This window comes from Opisthocomus hoazin, chromosome 11, assembly GCF_030867145.1.
Source record: "Opisthocomus hoazin isolate bOpiHoa1 chromosome 11, bOpiHoa1.hap1, whole genome shotgun sequence".
NCBI lineage: Eukaryota > Metazoa > Chordata > Aves > Opisthocomiformes > Opisthocomidae > Opisthocomus > Opisthocomus hoazin.
The window spans coordinates 18,126,181-18,141,020 of record NC_134424.1 but is presented as its reverse complement, the minus strand read 5'-3'; the positions used below and the strand labels follow the sequence as shown (position 1 = coordinate 18,141,020).

The 14,840-nt window shown below is 44.5% G+C and overlaps 1 long non-coding RNA gene across 1 annotated transcript; it reads left to right on the top strand.

Moving 5' to 3' along the window:
• Nucleotides 1-3,290: 3,290 nt before the first annotated feature.
• LOC142362765 (uncharacterized) lies at nucleotides 3,291-13,998 on the top strand. Its single transcript, XR_012765278.1, has 3 exons — nucleotides 3,291-3,390; nucleotides 4,564-4,825; nucleotides 13,612-13,998. It is a non-coding gene; the product is annotated as an uncharacterized LOC142362765 (long non-coding RNA).
• Nucleotides 13,999-14,840: the final 842 nt, after the last annotated feature.

Genomic DNA, 14,840 nt, shown 5'->3' with positions numbered 1-14,840 from the left:
TCACAGATGAAAGGACTGTAAATCATGGGCTAAATTATCCTTGAGCACAACCTGACAGGTATGTGAGATAACTCAGCCTCGCTCCCTGTCTGATTTAGCTTCGGGCATTTAAATCCAGATCTCCCACCTATGAGAACACTGCTCTGAAAAATGTTTGCCCTGCTCTCAGAAAGACTTTGTCTGTACTTTCGCCCTGCTATGGTAGCATTATGCTGCCCAGCTCTGGATCATCTGTGCGTGCATGCATGTCTTGGCTACCTTGTCATGCCAGCGTTAAGGCTGGGTGTTTTAAGGAGTTGGCTTATGCCTATAATGTAAAAAACCACACGTGGAAATGCTGAGCCTCGTGATGCTGCAAAATCTGAAAGTATTGCTTTGTGGCGCTAACGATTAATATTAATATGTGTAATAGGTTTTCATGATGTGGACAGGGTGAATGGTGAAATGGATTCAGGTCTTTTTATTTTCTTTTCAGCTTGTTATTATCTAGAGAAAAAACACTAATTACTAGAAGCTAATAGGTAGTGTGTTACTTGCCCTCTTAATTAGTACCCTAATTATTAAGTGCAGTGATAACCACTAGTTAGAACATATTTGCTTTTTAAGACTTTGTTTATCTGTCTTCCCACTCCCTCTTTTTAATGACACTGACACCAGTAGAGATGCTGGAGAGAGAACGCCAATAATTTCCCCTTGGGAAATGAGTCATTCTGAGCCTCCTGAGCACTGTTATGATTTTCATTCTGTTGTAAAATGCTTTTCACCTTTGAACTGCTGGCTGGTGTTAGATGCTGGCATTAAAGCGCTCACATTTGAAATTAGGAGGGTGAACTCGGGGGAGCAGAAAAGGTCACCTCAGCGGCACAAGTTCTTGCTCAACGTCTGCCGTCTGGGAGGCAGGAAAGCGTCTAAGCAACACGGTCTTTGGCTGCCCAGCTCTAAATCTTGAAGCGTACAGTGAAGTATTCCTCATTCATGTCTACCTGAAGTCATTATGTCATTTTGGGAGGTACTTCATGTAGCCCCGCCGATAACCTCTTGCTCTCCAGCCTCTGGCGTAGGAGGCTGTGGTATCCGGGTGCTGGGTGCTGCTGTCCCGTGTGTCTGCACTGAGCCCAGGAGTGCGGCACCCGCTGCAAGAGGAGGAGGTGTCTCTTCAAAGTTCACCTATGCTAAAGCAAAAAGTCAGGCAACTACTTGTGGATTCTTAATAAAATAGCCATTTAAATAAAAAAATAAGCATAAATACCTGCCAAAAATCCGGTATCGAGGTGATTGGTATAAATGGGCCACTGCTCCTTTTTATGGAGTTATATTAACTCCTTGCAGGGGAGCGTGCTATTGTAAGTGACTACAGCCAGTGATTTAAGATACGTGGCAGAGGGGAAGAAAGATCACATGATTACAGCGCACAGTCTACAGCCATTCTTGTGCTGGATATGCTGTAGCACACCAGAAAAGGTACTTTGTTAGCTGTAAAATCTAATGGAAGGAGCAAGACATCCCTGCTCTTTCTGCCCTTGATTCTTGACGGCATGGACTACAAAATGCTTAAAGGATGTGGGTTAGAAAAGATTTGTTAACTATATGGATACTTACTGTTTCTATAGCCTTATTAGTATGCACAGTGCCTCACACTGATTTGACATTGTCTCTGCCCTGAGGAGCTTGAAATCTAAAGGCAAAACCCTGTGACCATCTGAAATCCGAACATTTCAAGGAAAGCTCGGAAAAAGGGATTCATGAGACTGAACAAATACGTTTCAGTTGACATGTCAAAAGCAAGGAGCAAGCAGGGAGGCAGAAGTAAACAACTGGAGCAGAGGAGAAAAATAGCAAAAGAATCCTAATTGTTGTCAGCTTGATTCCAGCCTTGTTCACCCAGACAGACTTTGCTGCCTCTGTGTCAGTGGAGGTGTTACTGATTTACACTGATCTAAGTGAGAACATCTTCCATGCTTTTATCCAACACAGCTGCTGCTGGAGCGGTTTTAACCCCTTGGTCCTTTTGCGTGGGCGTTTTCTCCATTGTGCCTTTCTGGTCATTGTCCTTTTGGACCATTGGATACAAGCAGCTGCAGCCCCAGTACGGCCATTTGACAAGAAGGTGCTCCCACAGTGTCTGCCTCTCCTCTGATCTGTGTAAGTGCTCCGAACGGCTTTTCTTTCCTCCTCCTTACAGCTGTGCCTTTCCCCAGCGGGAAACGCCAGCACCCAAAACTGCGCAATGCCACTGGCTCAGTGTCCCGCTGCCGTGGGTGCCTGCTTTGTGACCCACGCTGAATCCCTCCTGTGGGGCAGGCTGCAGAAGAGCCAGTGCCGGTTTCTTTACGTGCATAAGGTGGAGCTGCGAAACTCGGTTTTACAAAGCAAGGTGCTCACCGGTCTCAGGGTATGTGCATGCAGGAAAAAACCAGCGGGCAGCTGTGTGCAGACCCCAACCTCGGCACAGGCTATGGCATCCTGCACGCCCCTGTGTGTGTCCTCTCTCCGTGCACAGGCCACGTTGCACAAGCTGCTCGGGCACTCGTGCCACGCGTTCACGTGTTGTGTAGACATACCCTCCGCTCAGCCAGCGAAAACAGCCACCTCCGGGTAAAGCCGGTACACGCTGGGGGATGGATAAAGCTTTGAGGATGGTTATAGCATGCCTGATGCTTTCCTGGGAATAGCAGCAGTCACAGGAACTGAGTTAGGGTGAGAAGCAAAGGAAGCCTTTTTGGTCTGCGACCTGGTCATCTCGAAAATAAAGACCCCCCCCCACCTACTTCGTTAATTAGGCAGAAATAAATGGTGAATAAGTGCCCAGGTTGGGACGGAGGCACCCTGTCGAGGCGGCACACGCTTCTGCAGCTGGGGGCCCGGCCGCCCACCCCCAGCAGCCCTGTCCCGGGGCACCCCAGCTCTGCTGTGCCTAGCACAGCTCTGCATGCCATAGCTGTGACGGGCGCTCGGTGCGGGCTCTGACAGGAGTGCAGTTTATCTGTCGCATGACTGAAAAGCCTCTTCTTTTGTTCCCTTCTGATTAGGCATGAGCTTCATTACTGGCGGTAGCAAAAGTTTGGTTTCCTTGAGAGATGCTCAGCCTGGGTGGGGGTGTGCGTGGTGTTTCTCTTTGTGGAAAACCAAATATGATCAGCCCTTCCCGATGCCCTCCTCTTGGCAGTACTGCAAGAGACAACAGGCTGCAAAAGAAGCTCCCCTTTCTGCGCTGCGTTTATAAATGTCTCTATAGCTACACTACAAGCATAGCTTTTTCTTTTTTTTTTTTTTTCCCCAGATCTGTTCTGCCAGAGAGGTGCTGCAGCGAGAGATGGAGAGGAGAGAAAACTGTTTGTTGAGCTTTGGCGCATGCTCCCTGAGTATCACGGCATCTCCCACACCATTCTGGTATGTCTTTGTGTTATGCACTCTTACAGGGTTTTTCAGTCCTGCCTACAGCAGTTAGGCTTTGTCTTTTTGTGTCCGTACAAGTGTTTCCATGTAGTGATCAGAGGAGCTCTCAGCACAATTTATTATCATGCTCTAACACAAGACTTTCTCAAAACATTACGTACACTGGTATGAAAATCTATGATCTCTTAAAATTGGAAAGTGCCTGTTGGTGTTAGAGCATTTTAAAGAAGCTAATGATTGCTGGGATGGGGACTACTAGCACAGTGCTTTGTAGTGTTGTCTTAATTTTATGTATTCTAGCGCTGTCTTAATTTTATGTTTTCTAGTGCAAAAACCTGTACACAATTGTAAGATGTTTGCACGCACAGAATTCGATGTGCTGAAACTGCCACCCCACGTTTCCTTGGGCCCTCTGTCTCTGGGATCATTTTTAACCACTTTACGATAAATGCTATGCAGGAACATTGGGGATAGAGATTTCTTCTGGGCCTGATCGGCGCCGAGTGGCCTGAAATTTCAGAATTGTTCACAGTAATAGCCCGTGGACAGGAGAGAATTTCTTTATGGGAAGTGTCAGGAAAGCAATTTCTGCAAGTTGTGCTGCTCCGTGCGTGCAGCGTTCCCTGGGAAGGAGCCTGTATTGGTGTGATTTCCCTGCACAGGTCTCTTGTCCTTACTGGTGACTGGCAGAACTGAGTTTGTAGGTGTTCCGTACATTGCACTGGGTTTCTTTCTCTCTGAGCCTTAGAAGTGCAAGGAAATAAAATAATAAAATTGTTACAGCAGCAGGAGTCTAGCTGAATGGGTAATTGTCACACAACGTAAAGGTATTTGAAAAGGCGAGGAAAAAATAATCTAAATGTCCTCCTTTTACTGGGAAAATGTATTATTATTTATGAATGATTTTTGTTGTTGAGGGAAAGTGTAAGATACAATCAGAGAGACTGTAAAAAATGAAATGTGTTAAGTGTTATTTACATTATATTGGAGAAGAGGGAATTGCTGGCAGGGAGAATGTTAGTTTATTTAAATACAAAATCAAGTTATTCAGAATTGCATACTTAGACTTCTGTATAAAAAGTAGCCCATAATTCTTCCTGTAATAGAAATGTGAATTCTGGTGAGCGCTGCTAACAGCTCCGTCCCACCTTGTATTTGTATCCCCAGACCACGCAGGCATCTGGGGCTGGGGCGATGTTCTGCTGCAGCAGGAGCTGAGCAAACATAGAGCTGAAGGAAAGGCAGCTTTCTAGAAGGTTTCCTGTCCTATAACGAGTGAGAGAGACAATGAGACAACACCACCCAGTACCGGATGCCAGCGCTGCTGGTGTCGGAGCATTAACAGCCCGACAGTCTCCTGCGACCGAGGCCTCAAGTCAACTGCCAACACATGTGCTCGGGCTCTGAAGCTGAAAGCACCGGCTTTGAGGTGTGTGTATACGCGTATATATAAATACACACTGTTAATAGGCGGTGAATAATTTTTACTACCTCTTGCCACTAAGGGTTGTGAATTCTAATTAGTGAATGCGTTTATCCTCAGAAAGCCCCTGGCTCTTTGAGGCTGCCAGCCTCACACAGGGCTGCTCTGTTGGGACAGCCCTCCCCTCCCTTTCTCCCAGCCCTTTGTAATGCCCCCCCAGTTTCAAGTCACCAACTTTGTAGCCAAGGACTGCTTTATCGATACAGGAATAAGCTTCCACTGCACAAACAAACCACTTTCACTGCTACAGATGCTGCTATAGAGAAAAATTGGAGCCATATGCCTGCCTCCTGAAGCCATTCCCACAGCCCAGTGAAGCTGCTTGTGTTCACACTGGCAGAGGAAGGGATCCCAGAGCCTCAGTTACTGGATTGCTGTATGCCTTGGGGTGGGCCAGAGGCAGAAGCTGTCACTGTCCTTCTTTCTGTTCTTAAAGAATGACCAGTTCTTAATGAGGTTTGCTAGTCATTGTTGACATTCAAAGGTTCATCGCTAGATTGGGAGATTAAATTATTCCTGTAGATCCTCTTTGAACTGTCAAGCCCGTGTCACCGGGGTTACATTTGGGGTGCTTTCTTCTCTCTTTATTCATTGCTCTTGCTACAGTGCTAGAAACAAGACCTGGAAAATTCTGTTGTGTGTTCCCAGAAGACAAAGTTAGCTCAGAACGGAGACCAATACAGTGTTTAGTTGGTTCTTAAGATGCATTTGGAGACTGGTGCTGCTGGACCTGTGTAGGTAGATGTTGCACTTGATTTGTAGCACTGGTGATCAGCAAGGAAAGTTTTTTTTGCTTTTGCTGTTTCAGTCTGCTAGTAATGGAGCGTGAACAGGCATGAAATGTTATAATCTCAGATTTTTACACTCCTATATTTTACCATAAAATTGATTGCTTTCTCAGATTTGAGAAATTTGGACTGTGCTCAACAGATTAAGGTCTGTTAGTATTGGGCAGCCCTGCACATACTTTAAACTGATAAGCACTCAAAAGGGGTTTATACTATTGGAAATTCTACCCAGAAAAAGAAGACTATGTCCACAAAGAACATTTTTTCCTCTCTTCCTGTTGATAGAAAACCAGCCCAAGTAATGTGGGTTTATAGCATATCAGATCACTGCCAAGGGAAAAGCGTAGCTTAAATTCGGCTTGAACCAGCCCTTTCCAATGGGAAATGGAGTTTCTGACATACAGACTTTTGTGGGTGCTTGCTGTTTTCCATGAGAAATTAAAGTTCCTGAGAAAAGGAAAAAGCCTTTGACTTGGGGGTCTGGATTTTAATCAACGCTTAAATGTTGAGCTGAGAACAGAAGGAAGCTTTATGTTCTGACCCAGCAGGGCAGAAGTGCAAGGAGTAAACAAGGACTACGCCTCCTGAAATACTGCTTTAGAAACTTCCGAAAGATTTGATTCCCCTGACAATGTGTTCTGTTTGCTGTCGTGATTAGCTACTTCCTCAGTCACTGCCCGTTGGCGTTCAAGGGGAAATTCCAGCTGCTGCTCGAGATTACCTGCAAGGCTGTGTGTGTGTGGAACCATGCTTGGTAAAAGACACTTGGAAACGAACAGCAAAAGAAAAAGCACTTTTACTGTCCTTTTTAACAAGAGTTCCTCCAGCGGAATGCCGAAATAAAGCTCAGCATAACATACGGATGAAAGACAACTTCACGTCCCAACCCTCTTGAGCCATGTGGCTGGCGGTTCTCGCTGCTCAGAGCCCCTGGACGCCCGGTTGCTGCATCGCCACGTGAGGCTGTGTAATGTGCTCCAAATGTCACAGTCTGTGCCCAGCGTAAAGGAAGGTCTGGCAAGATGAGTTGTTGCTCAGCATTACCTGCAGGAAGCTCTGCTGCTTTCCTCAGATCGATGCAAACTGTTTGGAAGGTGTTTGGTGTGCAGAGGTACAGCCAGACGGACAGCAGAGCCGGGGCCTGGGGCCAAAGTGCAGACGCGTGAGCTGGTGCAATGGGACGGTGCTGTCATGCGCTGAGCTGGCTCAGCTTTGGAAAAGGAGCAGCTCGAAACAGGTTGGACCTACAGCAGGGCAGTGAGTGTTTCAGTACCTCTCCCTGCTACAGGCTGCAGAAAGCCCGTGTTTTATGCACACGAGAACCTAGGCTCTAAGTGGCCCATGCATAAGGCTGTGTACGGATTAAGTGTCTGCACGAGACAAATATGATAGTACACGCTACTCTTTTTTACCATTACAACGCCCTATGCATAATGCATAGCTCATGAATAATTGGAACAACAATCTATTCCCAAACTTATGATATTACACCAATTTTTTCACTCTGAAAGTAAACAAAGGGGAAGTGTTATCCGTCAGGAATAAGAGGGGACAGGCAGGCTCAGGGCCGCTGGCAGCTGCGGCAGCTGGAGAGCTGAAACTGTCCCTCGAGGAGGCGGCTCTCGCCGACAAGTGAGCAATGTCCGCCCTTGCTCTGCTAGCAATCCAGGAAGAAAATGAAAATCTGCCAGATGTTTAAAAATCATTCATTGTATTACAGCATTATTCAATGCCTGTAACTTAGTGAAATATTGTTTGGACAGCTGATTGTTTCAATGGGTGTGGATCTAAAATCAAAGAAAATGCTGCCCTTGGAGGCAAGGCCGTAGTCCTGAATTTCAGTCAGAAGTGAATAAATAGTAACTATTACTCTTTAGCCTTTTGAGGGTTTTTTCTGCTCTTAAATCTATGAATGGTTGGATAAGGGAAGAAGCAAGGAAAAAGGAACCTGCTTGAGATAAAAATAATTTCTATGCCTTTTCTCTGTTAATTTTGGCGCAAGACTCCTGCTGAGCCTGAAGTAAACACTCTATGATTTTGGAAGAAGCTGAATAGTTCCTGTTTACACTCAATAATTTTAGTTTTCCTCTTGTCCCTTCTGGTTTTTCCTGGGAGTATTTGCTAGCCCCTGCGTATAGGACCTGGGAGTTAGGTGATTTCTGTTCCTTTTTTAAAGCTCATTCTTTCCAGATTTAAAAGATTCCGGTTACTTCAGAGACACAAGTCAAACTTTGCCACGCGTTGTTCACAGAATGCATCCAGAACTCCTTAGGCTCAAAAGTTAAGTTTTACAAAGTCTACAATTGATAAAATTCTTTGGATGACCTGAATAAAAATAGAAGTTAGAAAGCTCAGTAACTGTGGGGATCATGTAGGGGTTAGATGGGCTGGGCTGGCGCCGAAGCAGCAGAAAGTCAGAGGGAACAAACAGGTTGTTAGCCAAGCTGATAAATCCCAGCCAAGCCATCCACATCAAAGGTGTTTGAAAGAAGGAAACTCAGTCATTTTCTTTTCTATTTTAAAGTATTATTTCATTTCCATCAGCTCATTTTCCGTAGGCGAACGTCTGCCCTGTTTCGAGGTTAGGCTTTCACAGAGGTGTAACTGCCATCTACTGACTGCAGCTCCGGCCGTCTCATCAGCTCCCTGAAATCACACGCGCCGGTGGCTCTTAACCGAAGGAGGAGCCGGGATGGGAGCGCCTGTACGCACGCTGCCTCGCGGGAGAAGGACGAGGTTATTCAGCCAGTTGTGCCTGTGGTTTACACGGATTTAACTCAGCAGCTGTGTACATCAAGCCTGAACGGCTGCATTTAGTTTCCCAGCGTTTTGTCTTTCTCAGAATACAGGTTTTTGGTGAACCAAACTCCCAGTAACGCTGGAAAAAAAAGCAAGGAGGGCATTGTAATGCTTTACAAGTTACTGCTCAGCCTTTTGAATGACTGTGAAGAGTAGCTGACTTAATATGTGGACAAGATGGTCTTTTACTGAGACTACCCTATGGAGGAGACTGGCTCGCAAGGTGCCCATGTGTTGCAACATGCTCTGCAGCCAGCACAGTCCTCTGTTAGGGCCAGAGGGCTCTAATAGGCATTAATAGCCCTCACAAGCATCGCCTGAGGTCTCCCCCGAGCTATGTTGTAGGAGTGCTGGTCCCAGCCCACCTCAGCCATGCCCCTGCCCGGCCATTGATCCCTGCTGCTCCAGCCCCTGACTGGTGACCTGGCTCCACCTCAGACCTGCCTCGTCCCCAGGGGCTGCTGGACTGGGTCCAGCTCTGGTCACTGTCGCTGGACCTGATCCCAAGCTGCAGTTTGACTTCTCAGCTTCACTTTGGACCTCTCTTTGTCACCATGAATTTTCCTGATGGTCTGGACTCTTGGTCAGAACTGGCTGACGGCCCCAGCCTCGCTCAGGTGTGCTGAGCCATCCTGACCTGATAAATTGGAAATAATCAGTGATGTTGGTTGGTTTGGTGAACCTACACAAAGTACTTGCTTCTCCGCAAGCATCACAATTTAACTGAGCAACCATTGCTCGCACCACTCCTCCCTCATGAGAGAAACAACCCATGCAAACTCTCGTTAAAATACCCAGACAGATTCAAATGGGTTTGGTGCCAACTTCCACGTGGCACTTTCATATTTCATATTAACTGTCCTACTTCAATTCAGCCCGCTTCTCCTTTTCCCTTTGATGCCATTGTTTTTATGTTTGCTGTAACTTAAGCAAAATCGGAACAGGGCACTCTATAAACTTCCTTAGAGGAGGTTGCTGTGATGGTAGGATGCCCAGGAATTATATGAGAAAAGGTCTGACTGATTTGTATGGTTTGAAAAATGGTGTTGGTTTACAACTTTTGGACTTACTTCTGAAAAAAAAATCCTTTGAAAATCGAAACAGAACTCAGGGATTTCGATTCAAATCAACCTGAGAAATCATTAATTCAATCATCGCTACTGAAATGTGACTCGCTTGTTTGCCGAAGCGTGCAAAAATGTCAGTTCTGTGGGAAACCATAAATTAACCAACGTTAGCTTTGAAAAACTGGCAGGTCTCATCAAGCCTTCCAGATAGCACAAGTGGAGATTCATAGTTATAATGAAACCTGAAAGGAGCAAGTTGAGGCTGCTCTCCCTTTTTCCAACAGACCATTGCTTTGTTTGCTCTCGAGTATAAGAAATTTCAGCATAATCAAAACTGTTTTTCAAGTTTTCTTTTCTGACATTCAATCCACTTTGAAATTTTCAAGATGCATTTCAAATTAAATTCAGTTTTGGTGTTCTGAGCACTGCATGAAGATAGTGCATATAATAATGCTGTTTAATATGACTGCAAACTTTTTTACTTTGGAGGCTTTTATGAAAATACCAAATTACTACTTAAAAGTACAAGTATTTACATAGACAGATGGAAGTCTGGCTATGAGTTTCATTTTGCAGACTACATTTCAGAACCAAGATGTGATGGTAATATCTGTCAGAGTCATATTCCTGGGTTGCAGAGTCGGGTTGGTATATTTCTTCCCAATAAATTTCTGTGTACATATTTACTGAGATCTTCAAAAATATCTATTTTTTGGAAGGTTTTGAACATTAGTTGTCAGGTTGTATTTTAGAAATACAGTTCTGTACTACATTTACCCTCATCCAAAATGGATGCTGTAATTTGTGCTCACAAAACTGCAAATCTTAATCTTTATTAATATTTTGGGGCATATAGTTAATTTGTCATTATTCCCATCCAGTTAAGGACAAACTTACATATGAAGAATGGAATCAGACAGGCTCCTTTCTCTTTGTTTTTTGGTACCAATGGTGTGTGTGTGCATATAGATGCAGTTGAGACAGCAAATCCAGCTGTCCTCTTACATTCTATAAAATTTCCAGCTATCTGAATGTTTTTATCTTGGAGAAAATGGGAAGGAACATAAACTTTCCCCACTGAGCTTTAAAGGCTGCCAGTGAAATAAACAGTCCCTCTCACTAGAAAGTTAGCCTAAGTGAACGGGTACGTCCAAAAGGCTATGAACTAAAAAAATGTGAAGTCCTAAATTGGATTGCTGGCAGCAGCTCCTCATGTTTCACTTAAGCCAGTTAAGTTAAAATGATTTTCCTTTTTGTTTGCCAGGAAAAACAAGATGCTTTGTTTAAGTTCATTACCTCTAATATTTTTTAAGTAGACGGGCACCAAGCTATGCTCTGTTTTCTATGTACTGAACTCTCAGATGAAAGCATCTTTGTCTGAGAAGTTCCCATTTTGCTCCTGTCTGGATGCAGAGCACCCACCATTGTGCACAGGCTCTCATGGGGATTTTGTTTGTACGCTCTCATGCAGCTCTGTGCTTGGGTCTGCGGCCTCAGCAGCTGTTGCTGCTTAGATATGGAGGAAATGCTTTTTTCTCCCACTTGCTTTAATTCTTTGCTTCTCAACATTAGGCACAACTGAGATGTTTCTGTCTTAGGCCGAGAATAAGGGCAGACTTAAGGCACAAACATGATGTCTGTGCTTACCAGTCCAGCTTCCCTCATGCCTACAGGGATGTAGAAGGTGGTGTGAGGTGTGAGCCGCCTTTCCTGTTGGCTACGATGGACAAAATGCCCAGCGTTGCTCACTTGCATGAACTAATGTGTCCACGCAGATATGTCCACAACACACAAACATTCTGCATCAGGCTCTGCCCCATTTGTCATCTCCCTGAGGCTGGCTGGCTGCTCGGTGCTGTGGTGGACAACATGGACTTTGGGATGCTCTTTCACAAGGACTTATTTCACACAAGAGCAAGGTGCTTTGCTGTAGGCAGGCTGAACTCAGCCACCTCTGGTTGCCAATAGGTGCAGCCACGCTGAAGGCTTTGCTGTGAGTCCCTGCAGCGCTGTTCCTGGGTAAAGCAGTGCCAGACCCACCTCACTGGGTGAAGACACAAAAGGGTCTTGCTATCTTGGACTAATCTCATTTTAAAGCAAAAGAATTGAATAGACAGAGTATCGTGAGGACTGATGGAGGGTTAAAGAACAACCTCAGTTAAAAGACTATGAATGACTTGAGGACGGCACTTCGAAGTGCTCTCTTGGGCTAAGAAGCAGTCCAGCCTCATCCAGGGTTATCTTGCTTGTGGAACAGTACAACTAAATTCTTCCTGCAAACCGTGGGCTCAGTTTGGATGCTGGTATTATTACAATTTCCAGAAAGTCTCTGTAAGTACTGCAAAGATAATGGAAATGCAGCAGCTTGGCTTCTTCCTGGCGCCTGCCCCAAGCCCCATGCAAACACAGTAATTGCTGCTGCACAGTAGTGTGACTGTAGGCCAAACCAGCTGTAAGTCCTCCCCAGTTTACATAAGGGCCAGTTTCTTTATTTGAAAAAAAAAAAAAGAAAAAAGTAAATCTGCTGCTTTAAGGGCTCTTTCTTCACTTTTAGCACCCTCTAAAATCCCAAAACAGAATTCTAAAGCGTAGCGCACTGTGGGTGAGGATTAAGCAAACCCAGGTTAATTGTACAAGGAGTAATCAAACGTAGAAACACCCTGCCTTTTCCCCTTGGGGGACTTGGAACGAGCGGCAGCATTCAGAGCAAGCTCTGTTGTTGGTTAGAGCCACCTCCTAGCTGGTTTCCAAACAGAATGCAGCGGTTGGCACAATCCTGTCTATTAACCTTTTATTTTATGTTCTGTATATTTTTATTACGGGAGACAATAGGGAGACCAGTGTGCTCAACTAATCAGGTACTTTTATATCCAGCCATGGTGTTGCCATCATGACTGGAACACACACAGTACAGAATTGGGATCTTTTGCTTTTTTAGAGAGAAAATATCAGGTGACCCTGCTTTGGCAGGGGCATTGGACTAGATGACCCACAAAGGTCCCTTCCAACCCCGACCATTCTGTGATTCTGTGTTTTAGGCAGGCTAGTAGGGGACACGGTGAGCAAGTTTGATTTAAGAAATGGTCATTCTGTGCTGCCTGGAAATTGAAAACGTCCCTTCCAGGTATCTGTTTCAGAATTTGGAAACTGGTGCTCACCTGAAAGCTTTGACCCAGGTTTCACACAGAAGGCAAAATGGGTAACAGTAACTAAGTGAAGGCATGAAAAACGAATTATCTTTTTCTCCCTGGAGAAGAGGTCTATTCTGCTGGAGCTCGATAACACTTGGAAGCTCACAAAGCTCCTTTTCATTAGAGAAATGAAAGCCTCATCATCCCTAGAGCTCTTAATTAGGCACCTTTTGCCATTCACACAAATCTGTGTCAAGTCCTATTTGTTTTAAAAATTGATTCATTTCAACTCTTTTGTTGGACAGCAAAAATGGATAGGCCAAATGAATCCAAACACTTTGTAAACTGTAAGGGTTTTAATATAATCAGTGTGGCCATGCCGAGCTCACAGAACAAGTGTACGCCAATGCTTTGCCGCAAAACGCTCACAGAGCAATAACAAAAACTATATTCAAAGCAGAGGGGGCTACAGAGGAGAGAAAAGCACCTATGGAGCATTAGCTACCTGCAGACCTATATGCTACTCTTGCATTTGTGGAGGATGTTAATCTGCAGGCGTTACTTAGCAGTTAGATAGCAAGGGTCAAAAGGAAAGTGCTGGGTTTTAACAATACTTAGGTTGAATGTTTTTTAGTGCAGGTTTTCTGATGAGGAGTGGTTTAAATGTTTTATTTAAAGGAGCTGGGATTTCTTTTTTCATCACCTCCTGAAAAATAGATTTTCGGGTATTGAATGTAAATTTGCACTGAGATCAACTCTATTTGTAAGCCTTCCTTTGAAGCATTTCTCCATTATGATAATATTCAATGTTGTGTTTGTTTACAAGGAGGTTTTTAATTCATGCAGGAAACAACTAGTCTTGTACAAACATGTAAATGTATATATGAACGCAAGTATTCGCATGTAAATATTTTTTTCTTCCTTTTTTCTTGTTTTAAAAATCTCAGTGAACTTTGAAACAGGAACAAATCAGTCACCATCACTAGCGAGACCTGTGTGAAGCGTTGGGGGTGTGTGACTGGAGCTCATCAGTGAAGCCAAGCAAACACAATGTGAGTCTCATCACCCAGGAAGCTGAGCCCTCCATGTGTGTGGCTGCTGCTTTCCAGGCTGAGAAGAGTCTCCTGTTATCCACACTTTCAGGTTTGGCTGATCTTTTCAGGAGGTGGCACTAAATATATGGGACGCTTTTTCACAGAATTTTGTGCAAAGACCCTACGTTTTTCCAAAAGCTGTATTTTATGCCTAACACTACTGTAAAGTTGTCCTTTACATGGAGAGAGGGCTGGATGGCCCATTATTAATCAGTGCTCTGCATTTTGGAAGGGGAGGGAGGATACAGGCAAAGGTAAGTGTTTAGCTTATGTGGACATTGTGCGTTCTGAAGGGAGAGGCTTTTAAATAAAGGCCAAGCATGCCTGCTGAAAAAGGCTAAAGATATTGACTGGAAGTCCTACAGGGGTTGTTTACACATTGATTATCTGATTGTCTTCAGTATATGCATCTTTTCCTTTAAAAGTGGTATCAGTCTGGGTTGTTGCTCATGGTGTTTTGTGGCTGCACAGATGTGCTGTGTCATGAGCAAGCCAGAAAGCCTTTCCTCACATGCACGCGGAGGAATATAGACCATGCATTAGATGCAGGGTGTATCCTTGCAAACTCCCATCAGCCAAATTGTACTAATGCTGGTGTCTCAGCTTCCAGTGTTGAGCTTTATTAATCTTTATTCTCAGCCTGTAAAAGAAGTTGCCAAACTAAAGTATCAGCGCATTAGAAATAGCTTAAATTATAAAAATCTTATAAAAGTCTTGCTCTCATTTTACTGAATGAAAGCTGAAATTTCCATAACCATACTGAGAGTCCTGCTGACAAAGCAGCGTAAGCAAATTGTCTTAAAGGTACTCACTTCCTAGAGGAGCGAAACAAAAAGGATTTATCAAAGGGGTTCACACAAGAAGGAGCTTTGCTCTTTCCCATGAGTAGGCAGTGCTTGCAATGCCCAGCTCAGACTGCTGGTTTGTACGAGGCAGATCAGATCATGGACGTTGCCAGTGAGGCCTCTTCAATGCCCGGTGCTCTTCGCTGCAGCATTTCATACACACGATTTGCCCAAGGTTACAAAAGTCTGATTTTGCTCATAAGGGTGAGAGATGGTCCGTGCATATACTCTGCATTT